Genomic DNA, 22,922 nt, shown 5'->3' with positions numbered 1-22,922 from the left:
TACTCAATGTTAACAAATTTCTCTTCTTCAGAAACGCTTTCATTGCCATTGCCAGTCTACATTTTATATCCTCTCTACTTCGACCATCATCAGTTACTTTGCTCCCCAAATAGCAAAACTCTTTTACTACTTTAAGTGTCTCATTTCCTAATCTAATTCCCTCAGCAGCACCTGACTTAATTCTACTACATTCCATTATCCTCGTTTTTCTTTTGTTGATGTTCATCTTATATCCTCCTTTCAAGACACTATACATTCCATTCAACTGCTCTTCCAAGTCCTTTGCTGTTTCTGACAGAATTACGATGTCATCGGCGAACCTCAAAGTTTTTATTTCTTCTCCATGGATTTTAATGCCTACCCCGAATTTTTCTTTTGTTTCCTTTACTGCTTGTTCAATATACAGATTGAATAACATCGGGGAGAGGCTACAACCCTGTCTTACTCCCTTCAAAACCACTGCTTCCCTTTCATGTCCCTCAACTCTTATAACTGACATCTGGTTTCTGTACAAATTGTAAATAGCCTTTCGCTCCCTGTATTTTACCCCTGCCACCTTTATAATTCCAGTCAACATTGTCAAAAGCTTTCTCTAAGTCTACGAATGCTAGAAACGTAGGTTTGCCCTTCCTTAATCTTTCTTCTAAGATAAGTCGTAAGGTCAGTATTGCCTCACGTGTTCCAACATTTCTACGGAATTCAAACTGATCTTCCCCGAGGTCGGCTTCTACTAGTTTTTCCATTCGTCTGTAAAGAATTCCTGTTAGTATTTTGCGGCTGTGGCTTATTAAACTGATTGTTCGGTAATTTTCACATCTGTCAACACCTGCTTTCTTTGGGATTGGAATTATTATATTCTTCCTGAAGTCTGCGGGTACTTTACCTGTTTCATACATCTTGTTCACCAGATGGTAGAGTTCTGTCAGGACTGGCTCTCCCAAGGCCGTCAGTAGTTCCAATGAAATGTTGTCTACTCCGGGGGCCTTGTTTCGGCTCAGGTGTTTCAGAGCTCTGTCAAACTCTTCACACAGTATCGTATCTCCCATTTCATCTTCATCCATATCCTCTTCCATTTCCATATACATCGCCCTTGTATAGACCCTCTATATACTCCTTCCACCTTTCTGTTTTCCCTTCCTTGCTCAGAACTGGGTTTCCATCTGAGCTCTAGATGTTCATACAACTGGTTCTCTTTTCTCCAAAGGTCTCTCTAATTTTCCTGTAGGCAGTATCTATCTTACCCCTAGTGAGATAAGCCTCTACATCCTTACATTTCTCCTCTAGCCATCCCTGCTTAGCCATTTTGCACTTCCTGTCGATCTCATTTTTGAGACGTTTGTATTCCTTTTTACCTGCTTCATTTACTGCATTTTTATATTTTCTCCTTTCATCAATTAAATTCAATATTTCTTCTGTTACCCATGGATTTCTAGCAGCCCTCGTCTTTTTACCTACTTGATTATCTGCTGCCTTCACTACTTCATCCCTCAAAGCTACCCATTCTTCTTCTACTGTATTTGTTTTCCCCATTCCTGTCAATTGTTCCCTTACGCTCTCCCTGAAACTCTGTACAACCTCTGGTTCTTTCAGTTTATCCATGTCATATCTCCTTAAGTTCCCTGCTTTTTGCAGTTTCTTCAGTTTTAATCTACAGGTCATAACCAATAGATTGTGGTCAGAGTCCACATCTGCCCCTGGAAATGTCTTACAATTTAAAACCTGGTTCCTAAATCTCTGTCTTACCATTATATAATCTATCTGATACCTTTTAGTATCTCCAGGGTTCTTCCATGTATACAACCTTCTTTCATGATTCTTAAACCAAGTATTAGCTATGATTACGTTGTGCTCTGTGCAAAATTCTACCAGGCGGGTTCCTCTTTCATTTCTTAGCCCCAATCCATATTCACCTACTACGTTTCCTTCTCTCCCTTTTCCTACTGCCGAATTCCAGTCACCCATGACTATTAAATTTTCATCACCCTTTACTATCTGAATAATTTCTTTTATTTCATCATACATTTCTTCAAGTTCTTCGTCATCTGCAGAGCTAGTTGGCATATAAACTTGTACTACTGTTGTAGGTGTGGGCTTCGTATCTATCTTGGCCACAATAATGCGTTCACTATGCTGCTTACCCGCATTCCTATTTTCCTATTCATTATTAAACCTACTCCTGCATTACCCCTATTTGATTTTGTGTTTATAACCCTGTAGTCACCTGACCAGAAGTCTTTTTCCTCCTGCCACCGAACTTCACTAATTCTCACTATATCTAACTTCAACCTATCCATTTCCCTTTTTAAATTTTCTAACCTACCTGCCCGATTAAGGGATCTGACATTCCACGCTCCGATCCGTAGAACGCCAGTTTTCTTTCTGCTGATAACGACATCCTCTTGAGTAGTCCCTTTTTCCCTCCGGAATATTTTACCCAAGAGGACGCCATCATCATTTAATCATACAGTAAAGCTGCATGCCCTCGGGAAAAATTACGGCCGTAGTTTCCCCTTACTTTCAGCCGTTCGCAGTACCAGCACAGCAAGGCCGTTTTGGTTATTGTTACAAGGCCAGATCAGTCAATCATCCAGACTGTTGCCCTTGCAACTACTGAAAAGGCTGCTGCCCCTCTTCAGGAAACACACGTTTGTCTGGCCTCTCAACAGATACCCCTCCGATGTGGTTGCACCTACGGTACGGCTATCTGTATCGCTGAGGCACGCAAGCCTCCCCACCAACGGCAAGGTCCATGGTTCATGGGGGGGGGGGGGGGGGGGGGGCAGTAACGATAAGCGTCGTTTTGTATTGGTTATGCCCTGAGAGTCTGCTGGAGATGGGCAAGCTGCGGCGTGTGTATAGCTTTGGTGATATCTGTAATCCAGCAACGTTAAAGTTGTTGATTCTCTTCATAAGTATCTTTCTCCGCTTGGAGGCACTCATTCTTAAGCTTTTCCTGTTGATAATCACTCTTTCAATTTACTGCGGTACGTAGTACGCATCGCAACTGGTACGTGTGTCCCACTAGTTCCGTGAAATCTCGTCGTCCCAGGTAGGACGAATGGTGAAGGCGCCTAGCGTTGCTTGCGAAGCGTGATCGAACGTTATGTCTGCAACGAAAGTTCTTCACCATGAAGTGATTCGTCACACCTAAAAGTTTGACACAAAAACATTGAAACACCCTTTATATATGAACTAACAGCCCTTAATTTTCTAATAAGCCTCGTATTTGGAGAGTATTGTGTCAAAGATATTTGTGTTGTACACGCAGACGACAATGTACGAGAAATTATTTACCAAATAAGTGAAGCATTGTCTGCCACGAGATTTGTCTGATTCCTGGAGTAACTTGTGAAAGATGGTGCAATTGGAGGTGATTCACCATTGTCTTCTTCTGACATTTGATTGTGGTTCCCCACTCATATTTAGGGGAGCCTACCGTTGAACATTGATTTAGATTAATTGTGCAACTTGACATTTTCTGCATTAACAAACTCTTCTTAGAGGCGAAACAGGCAGTAAATCACAGATAAAATGGCAGGAACACTTGGCGATTACGGTCAAATGCACCTGTTCGTTATCAATGTAATCCTGGCAGGAACTACTGAATGATGTTAAAGTGTCCAGACCTTTCAGTGTGCAGAAACGCTAATTTGCCCTGAAAACTGCTGTAATGCAAGCTGCCAATTATTTAAACGTGTGCAGATGCTATCTGACAGCGAATATTTTCTGCAATTAATTCCACTAGCAACCTGGTTTCCGGAGCGTCGCTTATGTCTGACAGTACAGTTGATGAAGGACAGTTAGGGGGAAAACCATGTAGTCGCTATTTTTTGTACCGTGGTACGAGGGAGTGTCACGAGCAAACAGACTAAAAATCCCCACCTGTTGAATGGGACCGTGGAGTTGGGGGGCCGTTAAAAGGTCATTTTTTTTATTTTTTTGCAGAGGATAAGGAAATCGGGGATTATTATAAATGGTGTTTAAATGACTTGTTGTTGTTGTAGTTGTTGTTGTTGTTGTGGTCCTCAGTCCAAAGACTGGTCTGACGCAGCTCTCCATGCTACATTATCCAGTGCAAGCCTCTCCACCTCCGAGTAACAACTGCAATCTATACTAGGCGTGTTGTGATATTTAAAAAAAGACGTGCTAAGATATCTCAATAATTTTATTTTCACACGAAAGCCTGTACCTTCATCTACTTTTATACATAATTTCCGTCAATATTGAGGCATTTGTCATAACGTTGTACCAGTTTTTGAATACCAACCTCATAGAAGTCTGCCGCCTGTCTTGTTAACCACTGCATCACCACTGCTTTGAGTAAGTCATCGTCTTGAAGACGCTGACCGCCCAGGTGTTTCTTCAAGTGCAGAAACAGATGGTAGTCACTGGGCGCAAGATCGGGGCTGTATGGAGAATGATCTAGAGTTTCCCATCGGAAAGATGTGATGAGATCTTTCGTCTGATTCGCCACATGCAGACGGGCATCGTCTTGCAGCAAAACGATGCCCTTTCTAAACTTCCATGGACTGTTGCTTTGATTCTGGGGTGACGTAAGCCTGTACCTTCATCTACTTTTATACATAATTTCCGTCAATATTGAGGCATTTGTCATAACGTTGTACCAGTTTTTGAATACCATCCTCATAGAAGTCTGCCGCCTGTCTTGTTAACCACTGCATCACCACTGCTTTGAGTTAGTCATCGTCTTGAAGACGCTGACCGCCCAGGTGTTTCTTCAAGTGCAGAAACAGATGGTAGTCACTGGGCGCAAGATCGGGGCTGTATGGAGAATGATCTAGAGTTTCCCATCGGAAAGATGTGATGAGATCTTTCGTCTGATTCGCCACATGCAGACGGGCATCGTCTTGCAGCAAAACGATGCCCTTTCTAAACTTCCATGGACTGTTGCTTTGATTCTGGGGTGACGTAAGCCTGTACCTTCATCTACTTTTATACATAATTTGCGTCAATATTGAGGCATTTGTCATAACGTTGTACCAGTTTTTGAATACCAACCTCATAGAAGTCTGCCGCCTGTCTTGTTAACCACTGCATCACCACTGCTTTGAGTTAGTCATCGTCTTGAAGACGCTGACCGCCCAGGTGTTTCTTCAAGTGCAGAAACAGATGGTAGTCACTGGGCGCAAGATCGGGGCTGTATGGAGAATGATCTAGAGTTTCCCATCGGAAAGATGTGATGAGATCTTTCGTCTGATTCGCCACATGCAGACGGGCATCGTCTTGCAGCAAAACGATGCCCTTTCTAAACTTCCATGGACTGTTGCTTTGATTCTGGGGTGACGTAAGCCTGTACCTTCATCTACTTTTATACATAATTTCCGTCAATATTGAGGCATTTGTCATAACGTTGTACCAGTTTTTGAATACCATCCTCATAGAAGTCTGCCGCCTGTCTTGTTAACCACTGCATCACCACTGCTTTGAGTTAGTCATCGTCTTGAAGACGCTGACCGCCCAGGTGTTTCTTCAAGTGCAGAAACAGATGGTAGTCACTGGGCGCAAGATCGGGGCTGTATGGAGAATGATCTAGAGTTTCCCATCGGAAAGATGTGATGAGATCTTTCGTCTGATTCGCCACATGCAGACGGGCATCGTCTTGCAGCAAAACGATGCCCTTTCTAAACTTCCATGGACTGTTGCTTTGATTCTGGGGTGACGTAAGCCTGTACCTTCATCTACTTTTATACATAATTTCCGTCAATATTGAGGCATTTGTCATAACGTTGTACCAGTTTTTGAATACCAACCTCATAGAAGTCTGCCGCCTGTCTTGTTAACCACTGCATCACCACTGCTTTGAGTTAGTCATCGTCTTGAAGACGCTGACCGCCCAGGTGTTTCTTCTAGTGCAGAAACAGATGGTAGTCACTGGGCGCAAGATCGGGGCTGTATGGAGAATGATCTAGAGTTTCCCATCGGAAAGATGTGATGAGATCTTTCGTCTGATTCGCCACATGCAGACGGGCATCGTCTTGCAGCAAAACGATGCCCTTTCTAAACTTCCATGGACTGTTGCTTTGATTCTGGGGTGACGTAAGCCTGTACCTTCATCTACTTTTATACATAATTTCCGTCAATATTGAGGCATTTGTCATAACGTTGTACCAGTTTTTGAATACCAACCTTATAGAAGTCTGCCGCCTGTCTTGTTAACCACTGCATCACCACTGCTTTGAGTTAGTCATCGTCTTGAAGACGCTGACCGCCCAGGTGTTTCTTCAAGTGCAGAAACAGATGGTAGTCACTGGGCGCAAGATCGGGGCTGTATGGAGAATGATCTAGAGTTTCCCATCGCAAAGATGTGATGAGATCTTTCGTCTGATTCGCCACATGCAGACGGGCATCGTCTTGCAGCAAAACGATGCCCTTTCTAAACTTCCATGGACTGTTGCTTTGATTCTGGGGTGACGTAAGCCTGTACCTTCATCTACTTTTATACATAATTTCCGTCAATATTGAGGCATTTGTCATAACGTTGTACCAGTTTTTGAATACCAACCTCATAGAAGTCTGCCGCCTGTCTTGTTAACCACTGCATCACCACTGCTTTGAGTTAGTCATCGTCTTGAAGACGCTGACCGCCCAGGTGTTTCTTCAAGTGCAGAAACAGATGGTAGTCACTGGGCGCAAGATCGGGGCTGTATGGAGAATGATCTAGAGTTTCCCATCGGAAAGATGTGATGAGATCTTTCGTCTGATTCGCCACATGCAGACGGGCATCGTCTTGCAGCAAAACGATGCCCTTTCTAAACTTCCATGGACTGTTGCTTTGATTCTGGGGTGACGTAAGCCTGTACCTTCATCTACTTTTATACATAATTTCCGTCAATATTGAGGCATTTGTCATAACGTTGTACCAGTTTTTGAATACCAACCTCATAGAAGTCTGCCGCCTGTCTTGTTAACCACTGCATCACCACTGCTTTGAGTTAGTCATCGTCTTGAAGTCGCTGACCGCCCAGGTGTTTCTTCAAGTGCAGAAACAGATGGTAGTCACTGGGCGCAAGATCGGGGCTGTATGGAGAATGATCTAGAGTTTCCCATCGGAAAGATGTGATGAGATCTTTCGTCTGATTCGCCACATGCAGACGGGCATCGTCTTGCAGCAAAACGATGCCCTTTCTAAACTTCCATGGACTGTTGCTTTGATTCTGGGGTGACGTAAGCCTGTACCTTCATCTACTTTTATACATAATTTCCGTCAATATTGAGGCATTTGTCATAACGTTGTACCAGTTTTTGAATACCAACCTTATAGAAGTCTGCCGCCTGTCTTGTTAACCACTGCATCACCACTGCTTTGAGTTAGTCATCGTCTTGAAGACGCTGACCGCCCAGGTGTTTCTTCAAGTGCAGAAACAGATGGTAGTCACTGGGCGCAAGATCGGGGCTGTATGGAGAATGATCTAGAGTTTCCCATCGCAAAGATGTGATGAGATCTTTCGTCTGATTCGCCACATGCAGACGGGCATCGTCTTGCAGCAAAACGATGCCCTTTCTAAACTTCCATGGACTGTTGCTTTGATTCTGGGGTGACGTAAGCCTGTACCTTCATCTACTTTTATACATAATTTCCGTCAATATTGAGGCATTTGTCATAACGTTGTACCAGTTTTTGAATAGCAACCTCATAGAAGTCTGCCGCCTGTCTTGTTAACCACTGCATCACCACTGCTTTGAGTTAGTCATCGTCTTGAAGACGCTGACCGCCCAGGTGTTTCTTCAAGTGCAGAAACAGATGGTAGTCACTGGGCGCAAGATCGGGGCTGTATGGAGAATGATCTAGAGTTTCCCATCGGAAAGATGTGATGAGATCTTTCGTCTGATTCGCCACATGCAGACGGGCATCGTCTTGCAGCAAAACGATGCCCTTTCTAAACTTCCATGGACTGTTGCTTTGATTCTGGGGTGACGTAAGCCTGTACCTTCATCTACTTTTATACATAATTTCCGTCAATATTGAGGCATTTGTCATAACGTTGTACCAGTTTTTGAATACCAACCTCATAGAAGTCTGCCGCCTGTCTTGTTAACCACTGCATCACCACTGCTTTGAGTTAGTCATCGTCTTGAAGACGCTGACCGCCCAGGTGTTTCTTCAAGTGCAGAAACAGATGGTAGTCACTGGGCGCAAGATCGGGGCTGTATGGAGAATGATCTAGAGTTTCCCATCGGAAAGATGTGATGAGATCTTTCGTCTGATTCGCCACATGCAGACGGGCATCGTCTTGCAGCAAAACGATGCCCTTTCTAAACTTCCATGGACTGTTGCTTTGATTCTGGGGTGACGTAAGCCTGTACCTTCATCTACTTTTATACATAATTTCCGTCAATATTGAGGCATTTGTCATAACGTTGTACCAGTTTTTGAATACCAACCTCATAGAAGTCTGCCGCCTGTCTTGTTAACCACTGCATCACCACTGCTTTGAGTTAGTCATCGTCTTGAAGACGCTGACCGCCCAGGTGTTTCTTCAAGTGCAGAAACAGATGGTAGTCACTGGGCGCAAGATCGGGGCTGTATGGAGAATGATCTAGAGTTTCCCATCGGAAAGATGTGATGAGATCTTTCGTCTGATTCGCCACATGCAGACGGGCATCGTCTTGCAGCAAAACGATGCCCTTTCTAAACTTCCATGGACTGTTGCTTTGATTCTGGGGTGACGTAAGCCTGTACCTTCATCTACTTTTATACATAATTTCCGTCAATATTGAGGCATTTGTCATAACGTTGTACCAGTTTTTGAATACCAACCTCATAGAAGTCTGCCGCCTGTCTTGTTAACCACTGCATCACCACTGCTTTGAGTTAGTCATCGTCTTGAAGTCGCTGACCGCCCAGGTGTTTCTTCAAGTGCAGAAACAGATGGTAGTCACTGGGCGCAAGATCGGGGCTGTATGGAGAATGATCTAGAGTTTCCCATCGGAAAGATGTGATGAGATCTTTCGTCTGATTCGCCACATGCAGACGGGCATCGTCTTGCAGCAAAACGATGCCCTTTCTAAACTTCCATGGACTGTTGCTTTGATTCTGGGGTGACGTAAGCCTGTACCTTCATCTACTTTTATACATAATTTCCGTCAATATTGAGGCATTTGTCATAACGTTGTACCAGTTTTTGAATACCAACCTCATAGAAGTCTGCCGCCTGTCTTGTAAACCACTGCATCACCACTGCTTTGAGTTAGTCATCGTCTTGAAGTCGCTGACCGCCCAGGTGTTTCTTCAAGTGCAGAAACAGATGGTAGTCACTGGGCGCAAGATCGGGGCTGTATGGAGAATGATCTAGAGTTTCCCATCGGAAAGATGTGATGAGATCTTTCGTCTGATTCGCCACATGCAGACGGGCATCGTCTTGCAGCAAAACGATGCCCTTTCTAAACTTCCATGGACTGTTGCTTTGATTCTGGGGTGACGTAAGCCTGTACCTTCATCTACTTTTATACATAATTTCCGTCAATATTGAGGCATTTGTCATAACGTTGTACCAGTTTTTGAATACCAACCTCATAGAAGTCTGCCGCCTGTCTTGTTAACCACTGCATCACCACTGCTTTGAGTTAGTCATCGTCTTGAAGACGCTGACCGCCCAGGTGTTTCTTCAAGTGCAGAAACAGATGGTAGTCACTGGGCGCAAGATCGGGGCTGTATGGAGAATGATCTAGAGTTTCCCATCGGAAAGATGTGATGAGATCTTTCGTCTGATTCGCCACATGCAGACGGGCATCGTCTTGCAGCAAAACGATGCCCTTTCTAAACTTCCATGGACTGTTGCTTTGATTCTGGGGTGACGTAAGCCTGTACCTTCATCTACTTTTATACATAATTTCCGTCAATATTGAGGCATTTGTCATAACGTTGTACCAGTTTTTGAATACCAACCTCATAGAAGTCTGCCGCCTGTCTTGTTAACCACTGCATCACCACTGCTTTGAGTTAGTCATCGTATTGAAGACGCTGACCGCCCAGGTGTTTCTTCAAGTGCAGAAACAGATGGTAGTCACTGGGCGCAAGATCGGGGCTGTATGGAGAATGATCTAGAGTTTCCCATCGGAAAGATGTGATGAGATCTTTCGTCTGATTCGCCACATGCAGACGGGCATCGTCTTGCAGCAAAACGATGCCCTTCCTAAACTTCCATGGACTGTTGCTTTGATTCTGGGGTGACGTAAGCCTGTACCTTCATCTACTTTTATACATAATTTCCGTCAATATTGAGGCATTTGTCATAACGTTGTACCAGTTTTTGAATACCAACCTCATAGAAGTCTGCCGCCTGTCTTGTTAACCACTGCATCACCACTGCTTTGAGTTAGTCATCGTCTTGAAGACGCTGACCGCCCAGGTGTTTCTTCAAGTGCAGAAACAGATGGTAGTCACTGGGCGCAAGATCGGGGCTGTATGGAGAATGATCTAGAGTTTCCCATCGGAAAGATGTGATGAGATCTTTCGTCTGATTCGCCACATGCAGACGGGCATCGTCTTGCAGCAAAACGATGCCCTTTCTAAACTTCCATGGACTGTTGCTTTGATTCTGGGGTGACGTAAGCCTGTACCTTCATCTACTTTTATACATAATTTCCGTCAATATTGAGGCATTTGTCATAACGTTGTACCAGTTTTTGAATACCAACCTCATAGAAGTCTGCCGCCTGTCTTGTTAACCACTGCATCACCACTGCTTTGAGTTAGTCATCGTCTTGAAGTCGCTGACCGCCCAGGTGTTTCTTCAAGTGCAGAAACAGATGGTAGTCACTGGGCGCAAGATCGGGGCTGTATGGAGAATGATCTAGAGTTTCCCATCGGAAAGATGTGATGAGATCTTTCGTCTGATTCGCCACATGCAGACGGGCATCGTCTTGCAGCAAAACGATGCCCTTTCTAAACTTCCATGGACTGTTGCTTTGATTCTGGGGTGACGTAAGCCTGTACCTTCATCTACTTTTATACATAATTTCCGTTAATATTGAGGCATTTGTCATAACGTTGTACCAGTTTTTGAATACCATCCTCATAGAAGTCTGCCGCCTGTCTTGTTAACCACTGCATCACCACTGCTTTGAGTTAGTCATCGTCTTGAAGACGCTGACCGCCCAGGTGTTTCTTCAAGTGCAGAAACAGATGGTAGTCACTGGGCGCAAGATCGGGGCTGTATGGAGAATGATCTAGAGTTTCCCATCGGAAAGATGTGATGAGATCTTTCGTCTGATTCGCCACATGCAGACGGGCATCGTCTTGCAGCAAAACGATGCCCTTTCTAAACTTCCAGGTGTCCCATGTTTCATCGCCTGTAACAGTTTGGCTTACGAAAACATCACTGTCGTTGTGGTACCGCTCAAGGAATGTCAATGCACTATCTAAGCGTTTGGTTTTGTGCACATCCTTCAACATTTTCGGTACCCTACATGCGCACAATTTTTCGTAATTCAAGTGCTCGGTCACAATCCCATACAAAACACTACGAGAAACATTAGGAAAGTCATCCCGCAAGGAGGAAATCGTAAAGCGTCTGTTTCTCTCACCTTATTGTCCACTTCCTGCACCAAACTTTCATTAACGACCGAAGGACGCCCACTTCGTTGTTCGTCATTCACATTTGTGAGGCCATCTTTAAATACTCTTACCCACTTTCTTACACTTCCATCACTCATAATGTTTTCTCCGTAAACTGCACAGATCTCACGATGGATATATAGATCGCTTTTAGGTCTTCACACTAAGAAATCTTATAACAGCCCGTACTTCACAGTCGGCGGGACTCACGATTATCGGAGGCATCTTAGACACTCAGTACACAACGTAAACAAGGAAGAATAAGACTGTAATGTCGTCAGTGCGTAGATTAAGGTACAGGCTTTCATGTAAAAATAAACATATTGAGATATATTAGCAAGTCTTTTTTTAATTTCAAAACGGTACTTACTTAAAAAACACGCCTCGTATCTTTCTGAATCTGCTTACTGTATTCATCTCTTGGTCTCTCTCTACGAATTTTACCCTTCATACTTCCCTCCAGTACTACTAAAATAGTGATCGCTTGATGCCTCAAAACGTAACCGATTTCTTTGTCTAGTCAAGTTGTGTCACTAATTTCTCTTCTCCATAATTCTATTCAGTACCTCCTTATTAGTTACGTGATCTATCCATCTAATCTTCAGCATTATGCTGTAGGAAACCATTTCGCAAGCTTCTACTCTCTTCTTTTCTATACTATTTATCGCCCATGTTTCACTTCCATACATGGCTACACTCCATACAAATACTTTCAGACAAGACTTTCTCACATTTAAATCTATACTCTTTTTCAGAAATGCTTTTCTTGCCACAGCCAGTCTACATTTTATAAGTGTTTCATTTTCTAACCCAATCTCCTCAGCATCACCTGATGTAATTCGACTACATTCAATTATCCTCGTTTTGTTTCTGTTGAAGTCCATCTTTTATCATTCTTTCAAGACACTGTCCATTCCGTTCAATTGCTATTCGAAGTCCTTTGCTGTCTCTGACAGATTACAATGTCATTGGCAAGATTTTTATTTCTTCTCTGTGGATTTTAATTCCTTCTCCAAGTTTTTCTTTTGTTTCCTTTACTGCTTGCTCAATATATAGATTGAATAACATCGGGATAGGCTACAACTCTGTTTCGCTACCTTTTCAACCTCTGCTACCCTTACTTGCCTCTCGACTCCTATAACTGCAGTTTGGTTTCTGTACAAGTTGTAAATAGCCTTTCGCTCCCTGTATTTTACCCCTGCGCCATCAGAATTTGGAAGAGAGTAATCCAGCCGAAAGCTTTCTCTAAGTCTACAAATGCTACAAACGTAGATTTGCCTTTCCTTAAACTTCCAAGATAAGTGGCAGGGTCAGCATTCCCTGACGTATTCCTATGTTTCTACCCAATGCAAACTGATCTTCCCCAAGATTGCTTTCTACCAGTTTTTCCATTCGTCTGTAAATAATTCGTGTCAGTATTTTGCAAGCGTGATTTATTAAACCGATAGTTTGATAATTTTCAGGCCTGTCAGCACCTACTTTCTTTGGAATTCGAATTATTACATTCTTCTCGAAGTCTGAGGGTTATTTCGCCTGTCTCACATCATGCTCTCCAAATGGAAGAGTTTTGTAATTGCTGGCGCTCCTAAGGTTTCCAGTAGTTCTAACGGAATGTCATCTACTCCCGCGGCCTTGGTCCTACTTAGGTCTTTCAGGGCTCTGTCAAATTCTTCTCGTATCATCACATCTTCCTTCTCATCTTCATCGACGTCCTCTTCCATTACCGTAATATTGCCCCCAAGTACTTCGCCCTTGCACAGACCCACCATAAAATCCTACCTTTCTGGTATCCCTTCTCTGCTTGGGACTCGATTTCCATCTGAGCTCTTGATATTCATACAGGTGGTTATCTTTTCTACAAAGGTCTCTTTACTTTTCATTCAGGCGGCATTTATCTTATCCCTAGTGATATATTTAATGGCCAGTAGTGTAATTTCTTAAAAAACTAAATTACTTAAACTGAAATATCAAAAATCAGTTAGTCTGAACACAGATCTCACAGAAATATTACTTAATTTTGCCTTCCAGGCCAGCACATAGATTATATACCTAACGTTTACATTCTGTAAACTAAAACTTGTCTTTTTCTCGATCTTCCTTACACAGCTGACATCAACAGTTGACACATCATTGACTTACGTTTCTTCTCTGTACGGACTGGATATTAATTTCATTTTTGGTTTAGGTCGTTTCGTATTTTTCTTCATAACTGTTGATATACACAGGATGGGAGATAAAGTTTTTAAGTAGGGCGTTATTTGATGACTTAATTTCAGCAAGTGTTGCAGTATTGTATTCGGGTCCACGTTCGTGAGACATTGTAGATGGTTCAGACTAATCACTGAGTGGTGTTGCAACGTAGGCGGCAGCGCATCAGGTTTTCGCGTCGTTATTTCTGTTTCATCAGCCGATTCTTGATCGATTGATCGACAATTATGCACAACTGTAGCTACAAAGTTTTCTTCTTGGAGGACATTTGTATCGCATGGCTATAACCCTGGTACGTTGTAAGGTGTGAGGCAAATCTAACACCTTCCGTGAAAACCCTGACATGATAAGCAAATCCAGTAGTATGTCATATAGCTCTGAATAAATCGTGACATTAAATTAACCAAAGTAATACGAGTGACGAGTGAGCAAATGGAATACCAGAGACTAACGCAAGAATGCCTAAATGCATGTCGTACCCTCCCAGGGTGAGACCGACGCAGTTCCGAGGGGAGAAACGAGAACAGAAGCCGAGAGCAGAACCGTGTTAAGCTAGAAGGCCCTACGATAAGGGACGGACTGGACACCCACGTCGCCAGCTAACCACTAGCGCCTCACCACCCGCACGTTTTACCATGAGACTTTTTCGCGTCTCTGTTACGTCAAGGACCACCCCCCAGCCCATGTTAAAAGATAGAGCCCTCCGGAAGAACAGTATAGATCATACGATAACGCTAAAAGGACCACACCAGCTGCAGGTTTTAGCGTGAGACTTTTTAGCGTCTCTGTTACGATGCAAACTTTAAAAACATTGCCCCACCACGAAAAGTATAACGTTTCTCATTGGATAGACAGAATTTTTGTAGGCGGAGCTTAAGGTTAACATTGAGACCCTGATTGGTCAGATGAAAACACAGCCAGATAGTTTTTCTTAAACCAACTTCAGTAAATTGTAGTAAGGAGAAGTTAGAAAGAGTTGCTTCCGAGATGGCGAGGTGAGCGGAGCTGTGCTGCCCGCCGCTGCCCTGACGCTGCCTAAACACCGACAAGGTAATGAACGCACGCAATGCCGCATTTTTGAGCGCATAAGGCTTCACTCAGAACTGCAGAAGTCTCATCTGTTACACCCCCTTTTTGCGTAATACTAGTGTCGATCGTTAATTAAAACTCATGGTGTTCACATTTGCCACTTGAAGAACAGATCTGAAACGCGATGATTTTTCTTTTATATAGTTATTGAGAAGCCACATCAGCCACTCTAATTTACGACAAGTTAGATAAGTAATTAAAGATACTTGAGGGTCACTGTAAACCATTTTGATAGTTTTCTCTTTTGTGAAACTTAAATTAAACCTAGAGTATAGATGTTATATGGCATAGGTCATCCTTCGATCGATTGTAGAACTTGGAAACCCTTTCAGGGAATATTCGTTCACATTTTTGTTGAACGCAGTTGGTGTTTACCATCCTGTATTAAAACATCTCCTTTTATCAATAGTGCAATTTATAAACGATGTTTTGTGAGTAGAATAAAATTTCCAATGGTAAACTTAACTGCTTTTTCGACGTTATTTTACCAGCTAACTAAAATAGGACAGCCTTGAACCCTTTCCACTATATTTAGTTAGTATTAAGATTCTTTTACAGGGAGTGCAGTGGAGCTGATGCTGATATCATTATTTGGTTATATCATCGCTAGTCTCACTGAACTCTTCTGAATTCTACTTGTCATGTGTGGTCTGGAGTCTCCTTACCAGCAACAGGTCCCAGGTTCAAACTAGTTAATTCCCTAAAAAACACGCTCAGAGCGTTGTTGCGCGAAAGTGGTAGGGAGACACGATATAGTACAAACAGACACCACCATGAATGATTAGAACGTTAAAAGCATTTAGTGCTACATCCATACAAACTGATCTGGGGTACGCCTTACCTGGGAGTTCTGCAATGTCAGCTTGTCTCATGACGCTTACTCTTCTATGATTTAAACATAGCTTCATTGTAACTGTTTTTAAGTGTTTTAAAGTATGGTCTGTCCAATGGATGTGAACTATGATTCGTGTAAGGAGGAAGTGATAGTACGATTATAGCATAATCAGCTGAACTGCCTCTGAATTTTAGGTGTGTGTGTGTGTGTGTGTGTGTGTGTGTGTGTGTGTGTGTGTGCCCGCGCGCTATGTCTATCTAGCAAAAACAGAATTTTTTTCAGGTCCCTTTTCCCTGCTTTTGTGCGCTTTATAAAATGTTCTACCTGTCGGACAAACAGTTCTGATGTTATCCATCCACTTTCAGAGCATCCAAATGCTGTGTTCGGTGGAGCTCCCTTTTTTTTAAGACGTCATTCATTCTGCTGCTTTTAAATATTAACAGAGGAGTTATAAATTCGCCTGCTGTGTTCATTGCACAAACTTATGTCGTTGTAAGGCCCTTTCTCCGCTTGTGATTGGTGTTGGCCTTTTCGGGCAATTACTAAGTTTGTGAATTCTGGATAACGTGGTTTCATCTACGTTATACATTTGGTCAGCAGTAAAGTTATTTTCATTTAGTATTCCCTCATATTTATTAAAAAAGTTGATTAACGTGCTTCGTGCTATACAATTTCTTTGAGAACTTCCTTGTTGAAGCGATACGTTAGACGATATTTCGCAGCAAGTTGGTAGGAGGAGGAGATAAGTGTTCACTTCGACAACGAGATCACTAAACACAGCACGAGTTCGGATTACGGAAGGATGGGGAATAAAATCAGACGTGTCCTTTCAAAGGAATCATCTCGCCATTTTTCTGAAGCGATTTTAGGGAAATCACGGACAATCTAGATCACAAGGCCGGACGTGAATTTGAACCGTCTTCTACATCTACATGACTACTCTGCAATTCACATTTAAGTGCTTGGCAGAGGGTTCATCGAACCACAATCATACTATCTCTCTACTATTCCACTCCCGAACAGCGAGCGGGAAAAACGAACACCTAAACATTTCTGTTCGAGCTCTGATTTCTCTTATTTTATTTTGATGATCATTCCTACCTATGTAGGTTGGGCTCAACAAAATATTTTCGCATTCGGAAGAGAAAGTTGGTGACTGAAATTTCGTAAAAAGGTCTCGCCGCGACGAAAAACGTCTATGCTGTAATGACTTCCATCCCAACTCGTGTATCATATCTGCCACACTCTCTCCCCTATAACGCGATAATACAAAACGAGCTGCCCTTCTTTGCACCCTCTCGATGTCCTCCGTCAATCCCACCTGGTAAGGATCCCACACCGCGCAGCAATATTCTAACAGAGGACGAACGAGTGTAGTGTAAGCTGTCTCTTTAGTGGACTTGTTGCATCTTCTAAGTGTCCTGCCAATGAAACGCAACCTTTGGCTCGCCTTCCCGACAATATTATCTATGTGGTCCTTCCAACTGAAGTTGTTTGTAATTTTAACACCCAGGTACTTAGTTGAATTGACAGCCTTGAGAATTGTACTATTTATCGAGTAATCGAATTTCAACGGATTTCTTTTGGAACTCATGTGGATCATCTCACACTTTTCGTTATTTAGCGTCAACTGCCACCTGACACACCATACAGCAATCTTTTCTAAATAGCTTTGCAGCTGATACTGGTCTTCGGATGACCTTACTAGATGGTAAATTACAGCATCATCTGCGAACAACCTAAGAGAACTGCTCAGATTGTCACCCAGGTCATTTATATAGATCAGGAACAGTAGAGGTCCCAGGACGCTTCCCTGGGGAACACCTGATATCACTTCAGTTTTACTCGATGATTTGCCGTCTATTACTACGAACTGCGAACTTCCTGACAGGAAATCACGAATCCAGTCGCACAACTGAGACGATACCCCATAGCTCCGCAGCTTGATTAGAAGTCGCTTGTGAGGAACGGTGTCAAAAGCTTTCCGGAAATCTAGAAATACGGAATCAACTTGAGATCCCCTGTCGATAGCGGCCATTACTTCGTGCGAATAAAGAGCTAGCTGCGTTGCACAAGAGCGATGTTTTCTGAAGCCATGCTGATTACGTGTCAATAGATCGTTCCCTTCAAGGTGATTCATAATGTTTGAATACAGTATATGCTCCAAAACCCTACTGCAAACCGACGTCAATGATATAGGTCTGTAGTTAAATGGATTACTCCTACTACCCTTCTTGAACACTGGTGCGACCTGCGCAATTTTCCAATCTGTAGGTACAGATCTATCGGTGAGCGAGCGGTTGTATATGAGTGCTAAGTAGGGAGCTATAGTATCAGCGTAATCTGAAAGGAACCTAATCGGTATACAATCTGGACCTGAAGACTTGCCCGTATCAAGCGATTTGAGTTGCTTCGCAACCCCTAAGGTATCTACTTCTAAGAAACTCGTGCTAGCAGATGTTCGTGTTTCAAATTCTGGAATATTCCATTCGTCTTCCCTGGTGAAGGAATTTCGGAAAACTGCGTTCAATAACTCCGCTTTAGCGGCGCAGTCGTCGATAACAGTACCATCGGCACTGCGCAGCGAAGGTATTGACTGCGTCTTGCCGCTTGTGTACTTTACATACGACCAGAATTTCTTCGGATTTTCTACCAAATTTCGAGACAATGTTTCGTTGTGGAACCTATTAAAGGCATCTCGCATCGAAGTACGTGCCAAATTTCGCGCGTCTGTAAATTTTAGCCCATCTTCAGGATTTCGCGTTCTTCTGAACTTCGCATGCTTTTTCCGTTGCCTCTGCAACAGCGTTCGGACCTTTTTTGTGTACCACGGGGGATCCGTTCCATCTCTTACCAATTTATGAGGTATGAATATCTCAATTGCTGTTGCTACTATATCTTTGAATTTGAGCCACATCTCGTCTACATTCGCATAGTCAGTTCGGAAGGAATGGAAATTGTCTTTTAGGAAGGCTTCTAGTGGCACTTTATCCGCTTTTTTAAATAAAATTATTTTGCGTTTGTTTCTGATGGATTTGGAAGAAATGGTATTGAGCCTAGCTACAATGACCTTGTGATCACTAATCCCTGTATCTGTCATGATGCTCTCTATCAGCTCTGGATTGTTTGTGGCCAAGAGGTCAAGTGTGTTTTCGCAACCATTTACAATTCGCGTGAGTTCGTGGACTAACTGCTCTAAATAATTTTCGGAGAATGCATTTAGGACAATCTCGGAAGACGTTTTGTGCCTACCACCGGTTTTGAACAAGTATTTTTGCCAACATACCGAGGGTAGGTTGAAGTCCCCACCAACTATAACCGTATGAGTGGGGTATTTATTTGTTACGAGACTCAAACTTTCTCTGAACTGTTCCGCAACTGTATCATCGGAGTCTGGGGGTCGGTAGAAGGAGCCAATTATTAACTTAATTCGGCTGTTAAGTATAACCTCCACCCACACCAATTCGCACAGAGTATCTACTTCGACTTCACTACAAGATAAACCACTACTGACAGACACCAACACTCCACCACCAATTCTGCCTAATCTATCTTTCCTGAACACCGTCTGAGACTTCTTAAAAATTTCTGCAGAACTTATTTTAGGCTTTAGCCAGCTTTCTGTACCTATAACGATATCAGCTTCTGTGCTTTCTATTAGCGCTTGAAGCTCAGGGACTTTTCCAGCGCAACTACAACAGTTTACAACTATAATTCCGACTGTTCCTTGATCCAAGCACGTCCTGTAATTGCCAAGCACCCTTTGACATTGCAGCCCATCCCGCACTTTCCCGAGGCCTTCTAACCTAAAAAACCGCCCTGTCCACGCCACACAGCCTCCGCTACCCGTGTAGCCGCCAGCTGAGTGTAGTGAACTCCTGACCTATTCAGCGGAACCCGAAACCCCACCACACTATGGCGCAAGTCAAGGAATCTGCAGCCAATACGGTCGCAAAACCGTCTGAGCCTCTGATTCAGACCCTCCACCCGGCTCTGCACCAAAGGTCCGCAGTCGGTTCTGTCAACGATGCTGCAGATGGTGAAGTCTGCCTTCATCTCGTAAGCAAGACCGGCAGCCTTCACCAAATCAGATAGCCGCTGGAATCCAGAGAGAATTTCCTCAGATCCAAAGCGACACACGTCATTAGTGCCGACATGTGCCACCACCTGCAGCTGGCTGCACCCTGTGCTCTTCATGGCATCCGGAAGGACCCTTTCCACATCAGGAATGACTCCTCCCGGAATGCACACGGAGTGCACATTGGATTTCTTCCCCTCCTTAGCCGCCATATCCCTAAGGGGCCCCATTACGCGCCTAACATTGGAGCTCCCAACTACCAGTAAGCCCACCCTCTGCGATTGCCCGGACCTTGAAGGCTGAGAATGATCCTCTGAAACAGGGCAGACAGCTGCATCTGGCTCAGCCAGAGGCAGTGCCTGAAACCGGTTTGTCAGACGCACCGGGGAGGCTTTCTGATCAGCTTCCGGGGACGCCTTTCGCTGCCTGCCACGCCTTGGAACGACCTCCCAATCAACCACAGGCGAGGGCTCAGCCCCACTGCGGGCAGCAACCGGGGCAACCACAGCGGCAGACCGATCTGGGGACAGACGGGATGAGGTTGACATCCCCGTGATACCCGAGTCCGGCTCCCCACAGTGGTGCCCATTGGCAACAGCCTCAAGCTGCGCGACCGAAGTCAGCGCCGATTGCAGCTGTGAGCGAAGGGATGCCAAGTCAGCCCTCATCCGAACACAGCAATCGCAGTCCCTGTCCATTCTAATCGATGTTTAACAACAGTTACTGAAGCACGAGTCGGTGCCTAGATAACGCAAGCGGAACACGCAAAGAATGTATCAACTAACCTGTACAAATGCCTAACGACTGCGCTACAATCTGCTGAATTTACGATTACAGTAACTAAAACTCGAAATTGCACCTCCTATACGAAACTCACACGCAATTTAAATAAGAATCTACGAAGTAAACACTAAAGCGCGATGCTACAACAGTCAAATACTATAATACGCCAGAAATATATGAATTAAACAATGCAAGTACCCAAAAACACGCAAAGAAATTAATTAAACTATCTAACAAATAAGTAAGCTAGGGTTATACGACTTCCTCCCTAACCACTGTGTCATCTCTCTTGGTGCAAGTTCGTAGGCAAGCTTCCTTAATTAAGTAAATGCTTCGGTCATTTATCTTCCGTCTCTGCTATCATATCATTTCGTCTTACAAATACTGACGTTTTATTTATACTCTTCAGATGACATGCTTCAATAAATCCAGTTTCACCATTCTGATGTTACAGTAAAGCTTCGTCTGTATTCTCCTGCTTCCACATATCGTACGCTCTCTTCGCAATATGAATCAGGTGAAACAAACTATTTTTAGTTGGTATGCAATTTCCATCAACGCCTTAGTCATACCGGTATGATTGACGAATTCTTCATAGGTAAGACTTAGGTGGTGAGGCCTCTACCGTTTCAAACCAAAACTACACCATAGCCTCAAAGTTTTCTGCATTTTGATTCTGTTTAAATGAATGACAGATTGCCACGAAAATAGACATAATGCAAAACAATAACTTCATCATCATATTCTTCTCTGAAAAGGCTTGCAAATGTACGAGAGAATGTAATAAAAACAGTCAAACGTACTTAATTTCTATTTGTTTTTTCTGTCACGCCAGCCAGAAGTTCGCTTACTTGTTGTTGCTTATTCGCATGGCTTAATGTCTCATTTTATAAACTCGGGATCAGATATTACTAGAGTACGTCTTAGGCTGTAGTACAACTAAAGAAACTCATTTACAGTTGGGATGTTTTATGCAGCAAAGTACGTTCTTATAAGCAATTGCTGAGAAGTGTAAAATTTGTAAAAGTGATGTCGTCAGTGACCTTTCTAGTATTGGCGGGAAAGCGACTGGACTGGTAAATGTAGCACCTTGCTGTTGCCTATCGTTGACAGTGCATTGTAAAGTTATGTAATTGTATTGCAGTGTCTTATGTTGAATTAAACAGCAACCGGAAGTTAATCGCACGTCTTTCACCATTAACTGTGTTACAAAATTGTTAAGGCTTTCATGGCCACTTTTTGACAAACTGCCTACTGGCTTCTGTCTCGGGGTCTTCGGCCGACGTTCATCCAATGATTTTACTGACGTTTCGTCAGCACGAGTGGCTGGCATTGTCAAAGCTTCACCCTCCATTGCCGGTGGTGAACTGGAGCCCAGCAGACTATATGTGCCTGTCGCGCCAACGTCCGAAGGCTTCTCCGCGGTCATTTTCGGTGCGGTTCTCCTCTTGCTACCTGCAACGGTCGTTCGCTGCAGTACGGCAGCCAGGATCTGTTTACCTTAACGCTTTCCTCTTTCTTGTTGAAGCTGTTCGCGTGTTTTTGTATTTCTACAGCTTATCTGAACAAACGCGTGTGATAGTGCTTCTCTACAGCCACATCTTCCGTGTCGGCGAATTTTATTACGTGGTCGGTCTGACTCAGTGCGTGCGATGCCACGGCCGATTTCTCCACCTGCCCCAGCCTGCAATGTCTGTTCTTTGATCCTGGTGTTGATTGATCGCCCAGTCATTCGGACATAAACTTTTCCGCGTGTGCGTGGTATACGATATATTCCCGACATTGCAAGTGGGTCCCTATTCTCCTTTGCCGATCTAAAACACTCTTTGATCTTCCTCGTCGGTTGGAAATCGTCTTTACGCCATGTTTGCGCAATATATGGCCTATTCTGTCCGTCACTCTGGGAATGTATGCCAGAAAGGCCGTATCCGACATTTCTTTTTCTGATTCCTTACTTCGACGAGTGTTTGTCTCTGTTACACTTGTAATATAATTTGTGGAGTACCCATTTCTCCTCAGAACACTTTCCAAGTGTTGCATTTCGCGTCTGCGGTTCTGCGGCTCACATGTTCGTGCTGCTCGCGTTACGAGTATATTAATCATGCCTCTTTTCTGGCCCTGGTGGTGATTTGATAGTTTGTGCAGGTATCGGTCCGTGTGTGTCGGTTTTCTACACACGCTGTGTCCCAGGTTTTCGCCATCCCTTGTGACCAGCACATCTAGAAATGGCAGTTTTTTGTCCTTTTCTACTTCCATGGTAAATTTTATGTTTGCATGAAGGCTGTTCAATTGTCTTATGCAGTCAGCGAACTGTTCTTCACCACTGCTCCACACAACTAAAGTATCATCGA

This window comes from Schistocerca gregaria, chromosome 2 (assembly GCF_023897955.1).
Source record: "Schistocerca gregaria isolate iqSchGreg1 chromosome 2, iqSchGreg1.2, whole genome shotgun sequence".
Taxonomy (NCBI): Eukaryota; Metazoa; Arthropoda; class Insecta; order Orthoptera; family Acrididae; genus Schistocerca; species Schistocerca gregaria.
The sequence above is the reverse complement of the archived record's forward strand: the minus strand, read 5'-3'. Positions refer to the sequence as shown.